The 21,857-nt window shown below is 34.2% G+C and overlaps 1 protein-coding gene across 3 annotated transcripts in view; it reads left to right on the top strand.

Moving 5' to 3' along the window:
- The window catches only part of SEMA3A (semaphorin 3A), a 467,148-nt gene that overhangs the window by 118,332 nt on the left and 326,959 nt on the right, over positions 1 to 21,857 (top strand). The window contains exon 1 of one of the 3 annotated variants that reach the window (XM_045494649.1): positions 19,238 to 19,347. The exons of the other annotated variants lie outside the window; for them this stretch is intronic. The gene's annotated coding sequence lies outside the window, so the exon portion shown is untranslated. Of the gene's footprint in view, positions 1 to 19,237; positions 19,348 to 21,857 lie in introns of those variants that run through there. 3 annotated transcript variants of the gene reach the window in all.

Genomic DNA, 21,857 nt, shown 5'->3' with positions numbered 1-21,857 from the left:
TGATTACAAACCATTTATTTTAATTTTTATCTTATTTAATTTTAATTGTATTATTAGAAGTTATAATTATAAATAAACATTAGTTTTCTCGAAATTTTTCTTACCCACAAAACATCATTTCAGATGAAAAATATATTGCATTTCCTCTACATTAAAATATTTCCAGGACTAGAATAATCCTAAAATTTGTATGGAACAACAAAAGACCTCGAAAAGCCAAAGCAACCTTGAAAAAGAAAAAAAGAAAAAAAAGAAAACTGGAGGTTTCACAATTTCAGATTTCAAGTTATATTACAAAGCTATAATTAAAACAGCCTGGTACTAGCTTTAAAATAGACACATATATCAATAGAATAGAACAGAAAACCCAGAAATAAACCAACAATTTTATTGTCAATTAATCTTTGACAAAGGACAAGTGGATATACAATGAGAAAAAGACAGTCTCTCCAACAAATGGTGTTGGCAAGACTGGAGAGCCATGTACAAAAGAATAGAACTGGACCACTTTGTTTCACCATACACAAGAGTAAACTCAAAATTAACAACAGACCTAAATGTGAGACCTGAGACCATATAAATCCTTGAAGAAGGCACAGGCAGTAATCTCTCTGACATCAGCTGTAGCAACATTTTTTTTTCTAGATGTGTCTCCTGAGGCAAGGGAAATTAAAGCAAAAATAAACTATTGGGACTACATTAAAATAAAAAAAAAATCTGTTCAGTAAAGGAAACAGTCAGCAAAACTAAAAGGCAACCTACTGTTCCTACTTGAACAGGAAAAGATATTTGCAAATGACATATCTGAGAAAAGATTAGTATCCAGAATATATAAAGAACTGATACAACTCACCACCCAAAAAGCAAATTAAAAATCCAATTAGAAATGGGCAGAAGACATGAACAGACATTTCTCCAAAGAAAACCTACAGATGACGAACACATACATGAAAAGATGCTCAACATCACTCATCACCAGGAAAATGCAAATCAAAACTATAATGCGATATCACCTCCCACCTGTCAGAATGGCTAAAGTCAAAAACACAAGAGACAACAAATGCTGGTGAGGATGTGGAGAAAAAGGAACTCTCTTGCACCATTGGTGAGAATGCAAATTGGTGCAGCCATTGTGGAAAATAGTATGAAGTTTCCTCAAAAGTCAAAAATAGAACTACCCTATGATCCGGGAATCATACTACTGGGTATTTACACAAAGAATACAAAAATACTAATTCAAAGGGATATACACACCCCTACATTTATTGCAGCATTATTTACAATAGCCAAACTAAAATAGCCCCAGTGTCCATTGATAGTTGAGTGGTTACAGGAGGTGTGATACACACACACACACACACACACACATACACACACACACTACATATATATATATATATATATATATATATATATATATATAGGGCATAGATAGATGATAGCTAGATATAGATAATGGAATATTATTCAACCACAAAAAAGAATGAAATCTTGCCATTTGCAACTACATGGATGGAGAGCTAACGAGTATAATTCTGAGCAAAAGAAGTCAGTTAGAGACAGAAAAATACCATATGATTTTATTCATATGTGGAATTTAAGAAACAAACAAGCCAAGGAAAAAGAGAGAGACACAACAAGAAACAGGTTCTTAAGTATAGAGAACAAACTGACAGTTACAGGAGGGGAGCTGGGTGGAGGGTTGGGGAATACAGGGTGGGGATTAAAGAGTACACTCATCATGAAGAGAAAAGAGAAAAGAAATAAAAGGAATGATTTCAAAAAATAAAATCAAGTATTTCCAATATTACCCTGAAATTTATATCACATAAAATATATTACTCCATTTATAAAATAAAACTTATAGAATAGTAAATATATGTATAAATAGCAAACAAATTTGCAGTTCCAAAATATTCACTCTTCAGGAAAAATTGATCCAGACATTTGGAATCATGTAGAGAGGAATTAAAGTAGCAGTGATTTAAGTTTAGTTTTTGATTGCTGCCTTGTAGTTAATTAACTTTTAAGAGGAAACTGTTGCTTTTGGCATTTAGTGAAATTTAAGAAAAGATAGGCATGGGTAGTTGCTTTTTTTTTTTTAAGTACACTTGGTAGACTTTAGGTATATACTCAATCTGTTAAATAGAGGAAATAACACAGTCCAGAACCTAAAAATTACATCTTTTCAGTATATTAAGTTTAAATTTCTGGACATGGGACCTAGTGTAATGTGGGAAATTTGAAAGTTATTTCACTTTAAGGTTTAAAAATAACTTCCTTGATGCCCCAAGGCTTAGAGTTCATTTAAATTATAACAGATACTTAGTCTCTGTGTATATAAGCATATGTTTTGGATAAAAGTTGCAAACTGAAAACAAAAGAGAAAAGCGTCACTGCTCACAGGCATTATGACTTTGAAAATTTCCTCTGTCTAAAACATTTCAAATAAGCACACTTACCAAACTTTCCTCTGACTCTCTGGCCTTGGAGCTACGCTTTCTTCATCTGGATTTTTCTTCAGAAAAATATATATCATGGCAGGCAGGAAGAGTTTGAAATTTTGAAATAGTAATGAACATTCTTTTGTAACTTTCTATTCATTACAGGCAACTATCTTCATTGTTTTATTTGTTTTGTTTTGTTTTGTTTTGTTTTAATTTCTTCTATGAGTGCTGAGGATTTTTATAAAGAGGCAAATGAGGAGTATAGGGTGTATAGAATCAGTGTTGTGGAAAATGTTGAACAGCATCATTGTAAAGTAGGAGTGTTACTGGAGTTGAATATTGGCCAATAGAGAGTTGTGTCCTTATGTTGCATTTTTACAATCTGATGCAAGTGTGAACACCAAATTAGTGGTAATCAAGGAAGGTTATAAACATGTTTATGATGAAGACCTTAACTGTAGCTTCAAAGGAAAATTTTGGAGGATTTTAATTTTGTGACATATTTCTCAAATTGACATGTGCAGTAAGATGGAACGCTTGTTGTTTTTCTAATTTTATATAAGAGACGCTCCATCAAAGCTATATTTTTGTCTCAGAAACATCATTAATGAAGGTAACTAAAGGACTAATGAACTAACTCTCTAAATCAAGGCCCCAAACAGTATTCAAAGAAGCAGTCTTAGATTGAATCATGACTTTTTTAAAAAGTGAGATTGTATTATTTCTTTCTTATCTGAAATGATACAATGATTCATAATCCTATTATGTTAAGTCATTGCATTGATAACATGCCTGCAGTGAGTAAGTACATTTAAATGTAACCTATTTGGGTGTATCAAACTTAATAATTTTACTCGATCTTTAAGTATACTAAAGAACTATAAATGTTTATTCTGGATTAAGAGCTAATATGCAGTGATCATTTTATGTATTTTTTCTTCTGCAATTACTTTCTATGAAACATGGATCTATCTATCTCTATATCTCAAGGCATACTGACACCTATTTCATTAGATGTATGAAAATAGACATATATTTCAACTTATTGCCTTTGATTGTCACAGCCAGGTGTTAATGTTATGTTCTTTTAACTATCCTGAATTTCTGCTGAAAACCAAATGAAGATTAGTTTATTTTTCTTCGTTTTTAATTTTAGAGAGATAATGAACAAGAGAGAAAGAACAAGTGGGGAAGAGAGGAGAGGGAAAGAGAATCTTAAGCTGGCTCCAAGATCAGTGGGGAGCCTGATGTGGGGCTTGATCCTACAACCCTGGGATCATGACCTGAGCAGAAATCAAAAGTCTGAGACTCAATGGACTGAGCCACCCAGGCACAAAATATTAATTTCTTCATGTTGACAATTTTACTTGATCTCTTTTTAATTTTAGCCTTTAGTTTCATGTTGGGTTCCAGTTTCGCCTAGGATCTAATATGCTTAATTTAGGAATCAGTAAGACTTTAACTTATCTAGACATCTAAAGACTGTCTAGGACAACCTGGGCTAGAATTAAGAACATGTCTTGTCATTGGAAATGCATCTAATACAGGTTTTATGAAAAAAAAAAAAAGATGTAGATTACATTGCCCTGAATAAGTATTCATCATTTTTTACAGTCATATTGATTACATTTTAACGTGCAGCGACAGTGTCATTTTTTTTTTTTTCTGGAAATGAGTCATGAGGTCTTAGAATTTGGAGCTTATTTGTAATATCCTGATAAAACATCTGCTGTGAGCCACTAGTAAAACTCATAAGGCCACACCAATCCTCATATTAGCAAATTGCACAACTCACTGACCTATGGAGTGTTTGAATCCTTTGCCGGAACTCTAATGGAGTACTGGGAAAGGAGTAATGAGTAATGGTAGAAACAAGCTGCTCAATGAAAAGGGAACACAACAAACCCTGCTTGTGATAATTTTGTGAGTAAAGTAAAATACTAGAAGTCGGAGTTTTAATTTATGTACTTTTTGGGGGGTTCTATATGTTCATTCATGCAAATTATAATGTTCCCAGTATGCCAGAATGTTTCATTAATAACAAGGAAATACCTCATTGCCAGTGGGGTTGAACAGGCTCTCATCCACATTCCTATTTTATTTCAGCAGATTGAACTTCCCTTCCTTCCATTCTCCTTTTTCTGCCACTAAAGGAGCATGCATGCACGCACACAGACTTCATTCTCTCTTATTACTTGCCAGCTGTAAGGCTAAAATGCCAAGCTCTAAAATGTGTGTGTGTGTGTGTGTGTGTGTGTGTTTTCCCAAACAGCAGCAGCAGTAACATCTGGATCTATGCAACTTTAATCTTGGCTGGTTTCCTTCTTTCCTTTTTTTTTTCCTTTTTGGCCTTCCAGGCACCTGTGGACGTCCTGCACATACACAATGACATCAAACCATAGTTGGAAATCTGATTCTTTTGGTATAATGAACAATGATTAGTTAGAAGCGTATAAAACCACAAACTAGGAGTAATAAAGAACAAGTTCCATGCATTGTAGATAAGAGGCAATGAAAACTTAACTTAAAAATTAAGTGAATTTAAAGCAGTTAATGAAAACTAGAGTCACCTGAATCTTTTAGTTTCAAACTTTATTATAAAGTTGTGGGCTGTATTAAAAGCTGAAATGCCCCTTTTGTCTAAAGGGGAGGGCTCTTGTCATAAAATATTAAACCTTGGTTTTAAGGTAAAAGAGTTTTGGAGGAAAGCCAATAACTTCTTCCAAATACCCTTGGCAAATTTCTTAATCATCTTAGATACTTTTGGTTTTTCTGGTATCTCAAAGTCTTGATGTCTTTTTGAACTCCTAACTGAATGACTGCAAAGTGGGATTTAGAGATTACTCAGAAAAGCAACCAATAGTTACAAAAAGAAAACCATGTCTGTCACAGGTATTGACTGCTTGAAACTCCATTCTACATAGGTCATGGTGTTCCAATATAAAACCCACAATAGAGTCTGATCTACAAAACCTAAGAGCATATGATTCTGGTCCTTCTTTTCGTGACCTGGACTCATCAGTTTGTGTTTAAATGCCTTGGTTAACTACCTTTAGATATGAATATCAAAGAGAGAGATAGGACAAAATCCATCCATATACTTGTGATTCTCTTTGATTTAGTACAATACAAAATATTATTATGTCAAAGTATAAAGGAAGGACCACTGTAATTGTTAGTGTGAGTTCATGGAAGATTTGGGTAGAAAACTGTCCTTGTCGAATTCAAAAATAACCATTTAAGTGTGCAAAAGAAAATCTAATTACCTTTCATGCCCCCATATGCCATGGGGGAGGGGGAGTAGAAAGTGGTCGTACAATCGATGGCAGATAACTATTTTGGGTAGTTAAGGAAAAAGAAATTAGGTAATATCCCTTTGATGGTAAAACACGTGAAAGGGTGCATATGTTTTTGCATTCACCTGCTCACAAACTATCACTGTCTGTATAATGTGCACTTACGATGTTCACCTAAACAGAAAATCTTCATTACGAATGTTTAAAAATTAGAAGATCTTACTTAAATGTGTACAGTGTGTTGTTAAATATTTTATTCACTAGTTTTTTTTTTTGTTTCAAAGTTTTGATATTCATTTTCCTAATTGTTCAGTAGGTACATGTAAAAAAGTCATTTATCTTACCCATAGTTTTGATTTTTTGACGTATTTAAGAGATAAGTATATTTTGAATTCTCAATTAACTGTATTTTTAATAGACCAACCACAAATGTGAGTAGAATATATATTCAGGGCATAAAATAGTTATTCCTGCTTAATATTAGCCAGTGATGTCATAAAATAAATCGAATGTAATTGGTTTTGTGTTACTTAAAATTTTTTTTTTATCTTTATTTTTGAGAGAGAGGGAGACAGAGCTCAAGAAGGGGAGGAACAGAGAGAGGGAGACACAGAATCCGAAGCAGGCTCCAGGCTCGGAGCTGCCAACACAGAGCCCGAAGCGTGACTCAAACTCACAAATAGTGAAATCATGACCTGAGCCAAAGTCGAACGCTAACGAACTGAGCCACCCAGGCACGCCAGTTTTGTGTTACTTTTAACTGAATTAAATTCTTACAAGAATTTGTGTTTTCCATATCATACCTTTATTCTTGTCCATTCGGTAAAAATGTGGGGCATCTAATATTAATCATTATGTTTGGCCCCAAATCCCTGTAATTGAATACATCACATATTGGGGATACATCAATTAAACCAGCAAGTACAAGCCTTAAATTTGCCAGAAAAATAATATCATAAAATACTTATAGGCTAGCACATAACTGATTAAAGACTCCAAAGGCCCCCTGTGAAAACACAGAGAAGTGCAAACATGTACTATAAAATAACATAACTTCTGGCATCATTCACTGTATTATCTCTTCTTTTTCATGAAAACATACTATATACTATAGATTTTAATAACTGTTGTTTAGAGAAATATAGGGAAATTGTGTATTTTATAGGGGTTTGGTAGAAAAACCATTGCCCTCATCTTATTTCAGGTTCTCATTGTTGTTCACTTGCATTATTAAAATAGTCACCTGATCTGATTTCAGCCCCTCTTGCAGGTTTCTGGGAACGTGCTCTTTCCTGCAATGTTTCTCGTCTGATTAAAATCTTCCTGAAATCTTTTGCCATGACAACCTCTCAAACCTCATCTTTTGCCTGCTTGTTTCATTAAAACGTATGTTTGGAAACACAAAACTGCACATAATCTTTGAACATTCAATGTTTTACTGTCTCCATGACTTTATAATACTGTTCACTCTGCCTGGAATGCCTTTATTATTTTATCTAACCTTGCTTTGCTATATCCCCCATGAGCTTGGCACAATTGGATCAAAATCCCAGGTTAAAATTATTTCCGTAGGGAAATCTTTTGTGAATCTGAGTTACAGTTACTCACCCTGTACTACCTCTGTGTCTTCAGTTTAGTTACATTTTTGGTCTTTTCTCTGAAATGAAGTTCCCTCATTTGGGCTTTTGAATTTCTTCAAGGCTGGACCCACATCATGTTATTTACACATGCATTTTCTGTGTCTAGCAGAGTGCATACACGCTTAGCAAATACTTGTTGAATGAACAAAGGAAAGAAGTGAGTGGACCAAAATGAATAAAAGTCAGTACAATAAAGAATATTTTTATTTTCTATACACTTGTCAAATGTTGCTAAAATAAATGAGGTATAATCAATTAATTCAGTGTGTATGAGGGTCTGTCTCATCAGAAAAGAAACCGGCAAATATTATGTGTAGCAAGTAACGTTGTGTTTATCACATGTTAAAGCTTCTTATCCTGAAAATTACCATTGATTTCCTCTCTCTTTCTCCCTCTTTCCCCCCTTTGCTTTCTCTTTTCTCTCTTCCTTCTAAGAACTACACATTTACTATATGCCAGAAACTTCTCCAGGACATGGTGTTAAAGGGGTCATTAATGTTTATTTATGGTTACCCAACTCTCTTGTGACAGTGCAAATGAGTTTTTGAAGTGTAAAGATGGGGACACTAAAATATTTTCTTCCACATGGACTGCCATAAAAAGTAACTGGCCTCTATTATTTCCAGTCCTTGATCACTTGACTCATTTCTGGTTCTCTGAGTAATGTTCCTAAAGATTATACTGGCTCTTTTATTTCTTTATAATTTACAAAAACACTTATTTGCGAAAAGGGAATTATTTGAAATCCAATAAAAACAGACTATAGAAAAAATATGGGGCCACCCATACATTAAAGATTTAATTCATACAACTCAAAACTGTACTCCATCACCATCATCCCAACAAATTAGAACATGCTACAAATTATCTTTGCGTTCTCTTTATTTTGTTGTAAAGGCAAGCAAAAATTATGTTTTTGCCATTAACCCAATTTTGAATTTCATCACAGGCAAAAAGGCCTCGCAAAAAGGAAAACAACTTTGAGGGTTGTCCATTCATCAAAAAGACCTCATACCAAGCTGCTTTTCTGTATTGAAGTTTGCTCCATTTGCATGCATTTAAGCTTGAAATCTGTGATTAAATGCTACATTCTTTACCTTAGCTAGTGATGGTGAAAGTCAGGAAACTGGGTCTAGTTCAGAACAATGCTACTTTGACAAAATAAACTCCTAAGTGGCAGTTATAATATATAAATGGTTATTATACAGATTTTATGAAGATCTCCTACATAGAATTATTCTAATAGATCTTATAGGATTCAAGAATATTTTACACACTCTCACACTTTCTCTGTTAGCAATTATGCATGCTCTTTGGTGCTACCTTGACTATCTGTGAATGATCCTGGTATAATTCTTGGCACACATTGAAGGCTCAGTATTGTTGCAGGCTTTTTTTTTTTTTTTTTTTTTTTTTGCCTCAATACCCAGGATTCATGTCTTGCTTCTTTGACGAATGAAGAGCTAGGCACAAAATAAAATGAGCAGCAGGCAAAGTTTATTAGAGTATAAGATCAGAAAATGAGAATAGTATGAAAACTCTCTTTACAGAGAGGGGGCATTTGAAAGTGAATGCTTGCAACTATAGGCGAGCAAGCATTTTGAAATCCAATATGTTTTATAAGGTTTTGATCACTTCCCCACCTCTGCCCCTTCCTTCTCCCTTGTTGCTTCTTAGATTCTATCCTTGCCGGCTAGGTAACTCTAAGTGCGTAGTCATTCCTTTTTCATTGGCTCATTTCCATTCTATGAAGGGTGATCTATGACCATACTGTTCCTTGTGGGTCATACATTTTATGGTCTACTTCTTATTTTTAGTAAGGTCTTTTGTCAAATTCCCGAGGGGAACCTGAAGAGGAGTAGGTGGTTTCTGTTAAATTCTTAAGAGGAACCTAGGGGTGCCTGGGTGGCTCAGTTGGTTAAGTATCCAACTTCAGCTCAGGTGATGATCTCTTGGTTCGTGAGTTCGAGCTCCACATTGGGCTCTGTGCTGACAGCTCAGAGCCTGGAGCTTGCTTCAGATTCTGTCTCCTTCTCTCTCTGCCCCTCCCTCCCTCCCTCTCTCAAAAGTAAATAAACATTTTTTAAAAATTAAATAAATCAATAAATAATTAATTAAAGAGGAACCTTACCCCGATGGGCTTTGCTATGGTCAGAGGCTCCCAGCAGTGTTCCAAAATATGTGTTTTCCCCCACCCAGGGACCTTAGTTCCTAATCTTTCCCTCTCTGCCTATTTTATCCTATATTTCTCTATCATAGTATTTCCTCACTTCCTTTGCTTTTTTTCTTTCTCCCTCATTACTTTTCTCTTTCCTTTTCTCCCTCTTCGCATAAGGACTACTACAATTAAGTGCTGTCTTGCATAATTATTCCAGCCAAAACTGATCACTTGTTTCCTAACTGCCACTGAACACACCTAATGGTCTAAAATTAAGTTTATATTATGAATTTTATTTTAGAAAATCTTGTGGCATTCTCTCGTATGTAAAATATTTACCTTCTTGGAAATAATGCATATCTGTTGAGGGTAGAGATCAAGTCATAAGCAGATTTTGCACATTAGACTGGCTATCACTTTTAAAATGGGTCTATAATACTGTGCCTATAACAGCCTCTAAAACCTTTTTTAAAACAAAGATTAAAAGTTTATGTCACAGACATTTTTCCAAAATGAAATGACAAAGAATCAAGTAAGGATACGTGAAAACATTTAATAGACACATACCATTCATATATCCCATTTTCACAGGGAAATTTTACAGAATAAAATGAATTACTCTATGTTTTTTCACTAGCTATAGAGTGACTAGGATTTGCCCATGGGCTTTACTTATAAATCCCAAGCTGAAATAAGTCAAAAGCAAATAATTCAAGAATATATGTTTGTGGTTCACGAAACACTTACATTTAGTTTATAAGATTTTTCCTTTAATTATAGAAATGGCCAATTTAGAATTGGGCTGCCAACCTTCATTTAACCATTACCGTTATGAAAGGTCCTGCAGAGGCAACCCATGTTTTTCCTCTGAACAACTGTACAAGCTGTTTGAATAACCTCCATGCTAACACAGGCCCCTTCAACAGGCCCTGCTCTGCCAGGTTGCAGAATGTTCTTTTAGAATACTCTGGACCATATCACTCTTCCGTTCAAAACTTTCCAGTTACAAGGCTGCCCATGCCTGTCAAGCCCTTTGAAGCTCACAAGGCTCTTTAAGCTAAGTTTCCCTCCTCCCTCTGATTTCATCTCTCACCACACCCCTTGCTCAGGCCACCAGAGTCACACGTGCCCCCTTACTGTTCCTGAAATACTTCCACTTGTATACTTTGAGTCTCTGCTGCCTCAGACTTTCCTCACAGATGTCCTCTGGCTGGCTTCCTCCCTTAATTCAGATCTCTGCAAAGGAGACCATGGCTCTCCATTGCCTTCTAATTTCCAATAACACCTCTCACTACTCTTTCTCTCCTTTGCCCCACTTTGATAGCTTGTGTTTTTAATATCATATTATAATTTACTTCTTCATTTACTTATTGTCTGTCACCTCTCCCTAGGATAGAAGTTTCATAAGGGCAAGCACTTTTCTTGTCCATGACCTCAACTCCAAAGTCTACAACTGTTATATATATGTGAGGTGTATATATATATATATATATATATATATATATATATATACACACACACACATGTTTATATATGTATATACACACATATTCTTCTTAATTATGGTCTATAGGACTATTACAAAAAATAAAGATAAGTATAAATTATTACATAGAAAGCATTTATCATATTAGCCATGCCATTCCTGTTCATACTTTTTAATATGCCGTGAATGTCTTTTTTCTTTCTGCTCAAATATAAGGTCTTTGAGGGAAGGGATTGGTTATATCTGCTTAATTTTAGTCATTGCTACAATATTGAGTACATGCCTTATACATTTTATCAAACAATAAGTGCATATTGAATGTTGAAAGTACATTATTTTTGACATTACCTTTGCCATTGGTAGTTATAATGTAGGCAGGGATATGATATTGTGAATCTTCTTACCATCTTCACTGATAATTGTAGTCTATAATACTAGACATATTTTTATATGTACTTCATTTTTCATAAGAAAAGAGAATGGTTTTAAGACCACACACTTTATGATAGATTTCATTCTTTTTGAAGAAAAGAAATTCAAGATAAGTTTTGAAATTTCCTGTTAGATATTTTTAAAAGTTACCTATTTTTGATATCTGGAATTCTAATTTGGTAAAATATGATTGTCAGTGTATAAATGAGCATCATTTTGCTATTCATCTATCAGCCAAAAACAACATTTGTTTTGTTTCAACCATATGTTCTTTTCTTTTTGCTCTATAACAATCTTGTTTTTGTTCATTCATTGGACCTGGCAAATAACTATAAGGGTTTGAATTCCGAAGCCAATTCAGCATTAACTTTATATCCATGACCAATGTCAAATCTGAACTCTGTCTAAGAACTATTGAGTAATCCCATGTTAATCTGCTCCGTGTACTAGCTCTGACTAGCACTAATGAACAAGGTTTGATTGGAAACCCCAGTAGATTACTATCGTCCAATGGAATTTGATTTTGTAAGAAACCCCTCCATGGATTTATCCCACCCACCTAAGTCAGGCTGCTGTGGCTCAACAATATTTGAAAAGTCTTTCATACACCCTGTAATTAAAGAAATCCTTGACTCATGGTGCCAGGAATGTAAATGGGTTCTACTTTTATGCTGGTGAATACTAGTTCTCCAAATCATTTTTATTTATTTACACACTTTGACATTCTCTTGATTTACCATTTTTCAAAATAGTTAGGAAAGGTAATACATAATTAAAAACTTTTTAAAAAATTTATTTTAAATTATACTTAAAAGCTAAAATGCACTACTCTCTTGAAGAGAATAAACAGGCATGCATGATTTTAAAGTCATATTTAAAATAAAAATATTTGACATAAATATTTTTATTGTGCAGATGTGCTATAACAAAGAAAAATTCATAGGATATTACTTTTTGTTTGTTATAATACCAAAGAAATTAAATGTTAAATTAAAAAGTAAAATCCTTAGTCTGTGTTGCATAAACCCTGAATGATGGTAATCAACCATGATGCGTGACTAAGGCACACATCTGTCCATATGATTTATGACAGAATATAATCAGAGAATAAGCTCTCCATTTTTTAAAGAACTATAGTTCATTGTAAGAAGCAGTCATGTTTATGTAGAAGCATGGAAATATTTTTCATTTATACTCTTTCTGTGGAGCTCTTTCGACTTTTCTCTCCAAATTTACTCTTTTTTACTCATTGCATGCTACACATACCCCTTGTGAACTTCCACTCAGGAAATGACATGATTTCTTCTCGTCAGAGAAATGTTTTCTTTTTAAGAGGTGAAAAGCACTTATATTCTGCTTTAGCTGAAGGTGGTCTGTGATACTTGGCATGCTTGATTATGTAATGATTAATGCCAAAAGAACATGTAGATTCAAAGCCTTGCTAAAATGAATATTAGTAAACTTTAGCAACCATACCACAGTGAATTATATCTTCAGAGGAGGGAATGAAACTCTCTTGAGTATTTGATATCTTTGATTGGCATAAACATTGCAGTATAGAGAAAATGCACAATTAGTTTGAAGCCAGTGTATTGGTAGCTAATCTTCGGAGATGATTTAAAAAAGAATCTTCTCCTTGTACTTACTTGTTAAGCACTTGTTATGCATTAAATTACATTCAGCAGTGGATGACATTCATGTAAAGATTTGTTTAATCTGTACTACAAGCTGGCAAGCAGTGTATTATTATTTCCTTCACTTACAAGTTAGGGAACAGGCTAGAGTTGTAGTCATTTGCCCAAGGTTGCCCAGCAAGTAAGGTGGTAGGATCAAATTTCCAATCTAGGCAGTGTGACTATGCTCATATCTGCGGAGCCTCTTGCCCATGGGTGGTGGAGCCTCTCTTCTCAAATGCAGCCTTCTTCAGGAAGCCCATAATGAGTTTAAAGGTGACTGATATGATTTCCCATGTCTTTAAATCCTCAAAGACTTTATTTTATATCTTTCTTAAAATATGCATATTTTCCTTGAATACAGTTAAAATATGATGATGATGATGATGATGATGATGATGATAGTGATGTGAGAACAACAATCTTTTACTGAGGGTTTACTTTTGAGAATTATTTGTGTCACAAGTATTGGCTCACTTAGTGTCATAATATCACTATGAAGGAGGTGCTATTACTATTCACATTTTACATGTGATTAACCCAAAGTCACACAACTAATTAATTACAGAGCAATGATTGGAACTCAGACTGTCAGATCCCAGATAATGTGTCTTAAAAGTTATTGTTTTATCTTATTGCTGGATTGTACAGTGGAGGAAGATGGTGCTTTACTACTTTTATAAAGTAGGACCCTAACATTTTAATTTTACCGAGAGTTATCTCCCATAGTGTGTCAGAAAACATGTAGATGTAACTTAGGAGAAAAAAAACTTAGGAAAACCATACAAAAAAAGGTACTTTTATTTATAAATAAATATATGTTAAATTAAATATGTAACCCTAATATAACCATAATATAAAAGTAAAGATTGTGAGATAAAATTGGAATTACCAAATTAGAACTGGACTTATAAACTATCTGTTCTCTTCCATAGATTTCATGCAAACATCTTGGTTTTATCTAGGTAAACTGAAATTTAGGAAAATGTAATTGTAATCAAATTGTTATTATCAAATAAGAACCCTAGTTCCTAAAGTCAATAATGAAGAATTGAATTCAGCCAATTACATATTTGGCTAATGTTAGGTAATTCACCAGTATTAACGGCCACTATGTATTTAGTATACCTCTGATACAGACCTTTTCATATGTCTTATCACTTAGTCTTTATAATAAATCCTGAATGGCAATCATAATTGTAATCAATTTGTAGAAGAAAAAACAGAGACACAGGGAGGGTACATAACCTGCACTGGCGTAACACAGCAAGTAAATTGGAAAACTCCATGTGATTTCAAATCTCCACCTTCTTACTACATTATAATATTTCATCCTGTATAACATAATTAAATAATTATACATAGTTTATCTTTTTTACTTTGAACTATAACTGCTTTGTGCCAAGGTCATAATTTATACAGGTAACTGAGTGACAAAAGGAACACTCAATGCCATTAAAGAAAAACAGTTAACGTTACAGCTCCCATAGAATGAGAGGCATGATACACCATGCAGTGCCATGTGAGAAACCAAGTTTTGGTCAGGAAGAGAAGCAAGTCCAAGGGGAGAATCTTAGCACAGAGCCTTTAATGGGGTTTCTTCAGGAAAGGCAGCATAAGGCAGAGATGCAATTTAGGATTAGCTAGTTTATACAATTCCAGTAGGCTTTGTGCTACAGGAGTAGACCCTAGTTATCTGGTACCTGGCCCTGGGTTCATTTAGGATAGGAGAAATAATGGTTTTATCCGTGACTTAGATAGGAAGGTAAGTGGTGGTGCAGTTTGGGATCTATAGTTCTGCGCATAAAGATTATGTTCCAGGGGTGCCTGGTTGGATCAGTCAGTTAAGCATCCAACTCATGGTTTTGGCTCAGGTCATAATCTCACGATTTCATGAGTTTGAGCCCTGCGTGGGGCTCCACACTGATGTTGCAGGGCCTGCTTGGGATTCTCTCTCTCCCTTTCTCTCTCTGCTTCTCTCTCTCTCTCTCTCTCTGGAAATAAATAAATAAACTTAAAAAAATGCTCCTGATAAGTTCTATATTACCCCTAAGAATTAGCTACCCTAGGAAGGTCAGCCTTTCCCCAGGACAGTAAGGTCCCCAAGAGATGCCAAAACATCATAAGATAGAGAAAATTAAATATATGCTCAGTATAAATATAAATTTAATATACATTAAATCTATTATATATAAATAAATATAATACAAATAAATAAAATACAATAATAATAATGACTAACATGCTTCTAAAATAGACTTCCTTTTCATGGAGAAAATTAATGAATAAAGATTCCAATACTGTTCGTTTTTGCAAATGGAGATGTATTCCCTTTTTACTTTTTATACATAATGCTATATGACCAACCACATGCATTTAGTAATATAAGTAGCTGATGCTAGCAATATGAATGAAATTTACAATTTTGCTAGCAATGAGAAGCAATTTCTTTCATTAATATACTTTTAGAAATTGGGCTTAGGACAAATCCCTACTAAAACTTAGCAACTTTTTTAATGTACTAGAAGGAGCCTGTCATTTTTACTGTGTAGAGGCAGAATAAGCACAAAATCTATGGATAGGAGATACAAGTAGTAATATATTATAATAGCCAAAGACAAGAAATCATTTTCTTATGAGAGCAAGAAGATTTTTATGTATAGCTCCTATTAAGTATCATCAGGATTAAAGGTAAAATACCCATTGTCATGTGGCCTTGGTATGTGGTCAACATAAATATTCCATAATCATAGTAATAGTGTGGGCCTGGGAAACAACAAAGAGAACAGAGGTGGGCATGATGTCAAATGTGGCAACAGGGAGGTGGGTCCCTTACTGCCAGCTCCGCTCTGGATGTGGGTTGACCTACTAGGGAGTTTTAGTATTTTCATGTATTTGATAGTCTGGTGGAGTCTATGAACTGCTTCTTAGGATGATGTTTTTAAATGCAGAAATTAAAAATATAGTATTTCAAGGAAAACAGTTATATTAAAGTTATAAGAATCCTAAAAAGAACACATTTGTGATTTAGTAATGTAAGCCTTTTAAAATTAAAGCATTAGATAAGGGGATCCAGTGGAAGATCTAGTAATATCATAACTTGAAAGAAATGGTCAGTTATAAATGGCATTCTGAGATTTCTGAAAGAATCATAATGTGATGTGAAAATATCTGATTTCTTTTGGTGATACAGTTACAGGTATTTCTACAATGACTGTATTTTTTACTTACACTTATGAAGGAAATTCTACATGTCACTTGAAATTTAGTGAAAATAAATTTTATTTCTAACCCAAGTTCATTGATCACCTGAATTTTATACCATATTCTTGGCATACTGTTTAACCTGGTTAAGAACCTTTAGGACCTTAGGAATCTTTTCATGAAATTAAGGAAGTGGTTATGTCAGTGTCAGTGTCTTTGACATCATCTGCTTCTTCACCTGCTGCTCCCTTCCAGCTAGTTGCCCTTCTAATTACTGTACCTCAGAAAAGCCAATTATGTTTGTATTTTTTACAAAAATGATTGAGCACTTCATCAGGGTTTGGCGTGAGTAAGCTAAGCACTCTGTGGCTTATCTACCCTTCCAGTTTCCCTTCTCCCCCTAAATGTCCCCAGTCAAAATATTGATGCTAAGAGGTCACAGAGCCTGAGAACTAAGTCTTAGTATCAGGATGAATAATCTTCTAACACCAATTCTGTCACTGATTATCCATGTTCATTGACTTTTCTCTCTCTCAACTTTCTTACCTATAAAGTGAATTAAAAATACCTAACTCCCTGAAATGTTGTCAGGATTAAAAAAAAAAAAAAAGCTTAATGGTATAGAGTGTTTTAAACAAGTTTTGAATTATAATAAATGCCCAGTAATAGCAGTTATTGCTATCTTGACTTCTGGGATTTGGTGGCTGATGCTTGATAAATCGCTATATTAATCAGCATCTATGTGGTAGATAAGGAGACTTGAAATCCCTTGAAATGAGGGTTAATGTGTTGTTTGTTTGTTTGTTTGTTTGTTTATTTATTAATTTATTTATTTATTTTGAGAGACAAAGAGAAAGCATGAGCGGGGCAGAGAGAAAGAGAGTGAGAAAGAGAGAATCCCAAGCTGGCTTCACGCCTTCAGTGCAGAGCCGTATGCAGGGCTCAAATCTCATGAACTTGAGATCATGACCTCAAGAGTTGGGTTCCTAACCAACTGAGCCACCCAGATGCCCCAAAATAAGAATTAATGTTTTGTGCAGCCTTATGTGTTTGTATTATCTTGTGAGCGTGTAACATTCATAATAATCTTTTACATGAATATAGGTAAGCAAAACATTCTCAAGACCATACCTATGTATAATAGGGAGGATTTCTGAGTAGTTAGATCTCAGGCAAGTTGGTTAAGTTGATACCTGGGTCTCGTGGTATTGTATCTTACCATGTACTTCACATCCAGGTGTGATAAAGGTGGCTATATAAACAAATGTTATTGAGCAATGTAGAGGTACATGAAAGTCATTTTATGCCAACTGACCCATTTGTTCTAATCTGTACATGTTACTGGACACAAAAAGAAATAATTGATTCACACAATAAGTGATAAAGATAAAGCTTTTAATGATTTCCTTACTTAAACTATGTTCCAAAATTCTGGTAACATATAATTTTTATTAACAATTTATTCATGCTTACCAATTTGGTATTAACATTTAAAAGCTAGAGAAAGCATGGGATTAAATATGAAAAATCCATATTTCTATTTTTTAAATGCTACCAATATTTAAAAACCATATTTATTCATATTAAATGCCTAAGAATTTTGTATCACTCATTTTAATGGATGAGGCAAAAGAGGCTCAGATCTGACCTAAAAAGTCATTTGATGAACAATTCATTTTGCTTATCTGATAATTCATATTTTGTTTCTTTTAAAAATAAAAACATAGCCCCTATCTCTAGACCAACTAGTTTTTCAGAAACAAATGTATCTTTTCAAATAATATTTATTTCAAAGCTTATTTAGAAAGGGGGCATTTTTAATACAACTTTTCAGTTCCAGGACTTGCTGAAGTAGTTGAATTTTCATGGAGTTTGTCCTAAGAAATGCTGTCCACCAGAGAACAGTTATTTCAGTTAAATAATTTATTGGCAACTCAGCAACCATAATAACTGATGAAATATGTTGAGACAAGGAGTAGTCAAGTATAGTGAGTGTGAAATGTACTGTGAATTTTAGAATAGGAAGAGCATATACCAGGAAACATGAAGAATAATGCCTACAAAACAATGATTATATTCGTTATTCCTATTTTTGAGCTGAAAAAATAGTGATATTTAGAGAAAGAACAATTGTGTTAAAATATAAATTAAAACTAAAAGAGTTACACTATGCTATGAAAAAGTTCTATGCCAAAAAAAAAAATAATAAAATAGCCTATTACCTTTAACACCTACCTAGAAAGAGATGCCACTGAGCCCATAATATCATGGGTAACTATCATATAGCCCGTATCTAATTCTCTATACACAGCACACTTAATCTCTGCAAAATCAGGGTAAAACTTAGGAAATTAAATGAAACGGAAGAAGTCAAAGTGCGTTCTTCGGTTTACTGTTTTCACAGTCACCATCAGTGACCCAGTTTTGTTTTGTCTTTTTTCCTTCCAAGGAAAGAATCTATACATCATTTCCACAAGTTTTGTATAAAAGTCCCTCAAGGCTACATGCAACTAATGCTTCTTTGGGACAAATGTAGCCCGAGGGATGGAAAGAGTTTTGTAGAGTCCAAAAGCTGAATTTTACATTAATATGGAGAAGTGTCCTATTAGCATGATGGCTATCAGCTAATAGTAGAACTTCCTAACGTGTGCATTTTTTTTTTTTTTTTCTGGTATCATGAGCTTTGTGCTGGGTGTACTGGTTTATTTGGAGCCTGCTACTTGTGAAAGCTTCACCTTTTCCATTTTTAGAAAATGTGAGGCAGCAAAAAGGGTTTTGACAAACTGCAGAGATCCTGCAGAGTTTAATCAGCTTGATTGTGGGCACCCCGCCGCTCTCCTTGTCTCTTATTTTATTTGACCACTAGCAGTTTGGGGAGGGGGTGGAATTCTGCTATTGGATTATAGTTTTCAAAGAAAGTAAAAGAATGTGGTTGGGGAAGATTAAAAATCTGCTTCATACAAAATTATCAGCAAGTCATAGAAAAGAAGACTCACAGGAGCTCTGAAATGGTAACTCATGCTCTCTCTCTGTTTCTCGATGTTTCCAAGTAGTGTACTTTTAATATACAGACTTAGAACACCTCTTTTATCTGTAATGACTGATAGGATACAGGGGCGGTGTATTCTCTATGATGCCAAAGCAAAGGAGTTTCGGTTATGTTAGTAACGTAGTGGATTTTTAGTTTGTGCATCTGCGTTCTGTGTGTTGTGAAAGGTCATTTTCTCAGCATAAGAATTTTAAATTATTATTATTTGAAAATATTAACTGATTTGCCTCCAAATAGTCCTTCATATCAGCACTTATTTTGGTTTTAATTTGGTTACGATGACACTGAAAGTTAAAAATGGTACATATAACCTAAGGCAGTGGTCTTTCTCACTAAAACAATTTTATCTCAGATAATTTCTCTCAAATGGAAATGAAAGAAAAACATGAGAACATGGTAAAATGGATGGTTAGTTTGAAAACAGGGAGTGCTTTTTAACATAAACAACAAAAGCCAAAAGGAATTGAAGTTAGAGGAAAAGGACCCATGCTTACAAAAATGAAAAGAAAAAAAGTAATTAGTAATACGAAAATAACTAAGAGGAAGTAATCTCTACAATTTTAGCCAATGCATATATTAATTTTAATGCATGTATTTAAATTAAATAGTTAGATTATTGGTCAAATTTATAATGAAAAATAATAGCATCAAAATATCTCACATCAACGTATAGGTATCAGAAGAAGCTATTTGAATATAATTTAAAACAGTAAGTTTTTGTGTAACATTTTTGAAAAATTCTTAACCATAAACCTGAAACATTTGCTACATTTAGTTATTTACGACAGGAATATGTAGTTGATTGCTTTTATCAGTGTTTTGGGGTTGCATTTTGTATTATTGCATCACATTAATGATAAAATGGAGAGAAACTTTGTTTGCTAAAAATCGCTTACTAATTGTTGAGGAAGGCAATGAACTACTACAAGACTGGTTTTAACAGAGACAATTTAGATAATTTCTATTTTTTTGTTTATATCCTATGATTTTGTGACTTCATAACTATAGCTGATACTTTAAAAAACAGAGTTTTTTTAGATCATTGTATCTATTTTTTTGTGCCAGTCATCCAAGAAGAATAGAAAGTATACCTTTCCATATCTTAGAGTCTTTCCTCCCCAGGGCTTGCATCTCTAGCAGTAATGCCATCAATGAAACCAAGGTCTTCAAAAGTTAACAGCTGTTCTCTGAAGGAGAGTAGTTCATGTTCTCTCCAGCCTAAAGGTTTACATTTGCATACTTTACCTGTGCAGTGCGCTGACACATTTACCAATGACATTATATATCTTTAAATCTCAACTTGATACGATGCTGTAGAATGTTTTGCGGAATGATTTTGGTAAGGTTAATTACCATTTGGAAATGGATGGCGTGCTGAGACAATCCTTCCCAGCCAGAACAGTTAGTGGAAAATTATTCACAACAGAGAACTTCTCTGGATAATAATTTTTTCAGGTATTTATTTATTCCTCACAATTCTACAGTGCTTTGAAAGATTTATTATGAGATTAAAACAAAACAAACTACTTTCCATTAGTGTGGCACTATTCCTTTCTCCTTTTTATATTCAGAGAAAACCAGACTTTAGTCAGAAAAATGGCATTCTGATTACATCTTGCATGCCATTTCCCTGGAATTCCTGCTATACTAAGATGGCATAAAATGAGTCCTTTCTAAAGCAAGCATTGCTCATCTGAGCCAAAGTGACTATCGTCTCTGACATGCTGTTTTCTCTGCACCTTTTGCTTCTGTGCACTTTCTATTGTATTGTTCAATCATTGAGGCTACACTAAGTTGTGCCATGGTAACGGATGACCTCAACATCTCAGTGTCTTTATAATACTCAAGTTTATATATTTCATATGTTGTATGTCCATCACGGGACAGTTCAGGCTGTGCTCCATCATTCTTAAATGAAGAAGCCGACCTATCTGAAACTTGCGAATCTCGGTGAAGAAGGAAAATAGCAAGGAAAGAACCAAGGGCTCTATTTTGAAGCCTCTCTTCAGATGTGGCACATTTACTTGCAGTCACATGTCACTGCCCAAAGCAAGTCACATGACTACATATAATAAAGTCAGTGGTGCTGGAAGTCTAATGTTCCTGCAGGGTCTGACCCAATAGCACTTATCTTAACAATGATACAGTTTACCAAAGTTTGATCATAAATATTCACTTCCCTCTGTTATATAAAATCCCATCTATTACAGTGTCAGACTCAAAATCTAGAACCAAATAAAGGTCTTCATCTGGAGAACTAGGAACTAAGTAAATCATTTATCTACTTTATCGCCCCCACCCAACCATGCACGCACACACACATACACACACACACGCACATTTGTAATACATTATGGTAGAACAGTGACATACTTTTAATCAGAAAGGAGAAGAAGTTAAATACAGTCAGCAAGTAGATCAGAGCAAATCTGAAATGATAGTGAGCATGATCCTTTCCTGGTTATGGGGAAT

This window comes from Leopardus geoffroyi, chromosome A2 (assembly GCF_018350155.1).
Source record: "Leopardus geoffroyi isolate Oge1 chromosome A2, O.geoffroyi_Oge1_pat1.0, whole genome shotgun sequence".
Taxonomy (NCBI): domain Eukaryota; kingdom Metazoa; phylum Chordata; class Mammalia; order Carnivora; family Felidae; genus Leopardus; species Leopardus geoffroyi.
This window is presented reverse-complemented; position numbering and strand designations above follow the sequence as displayed.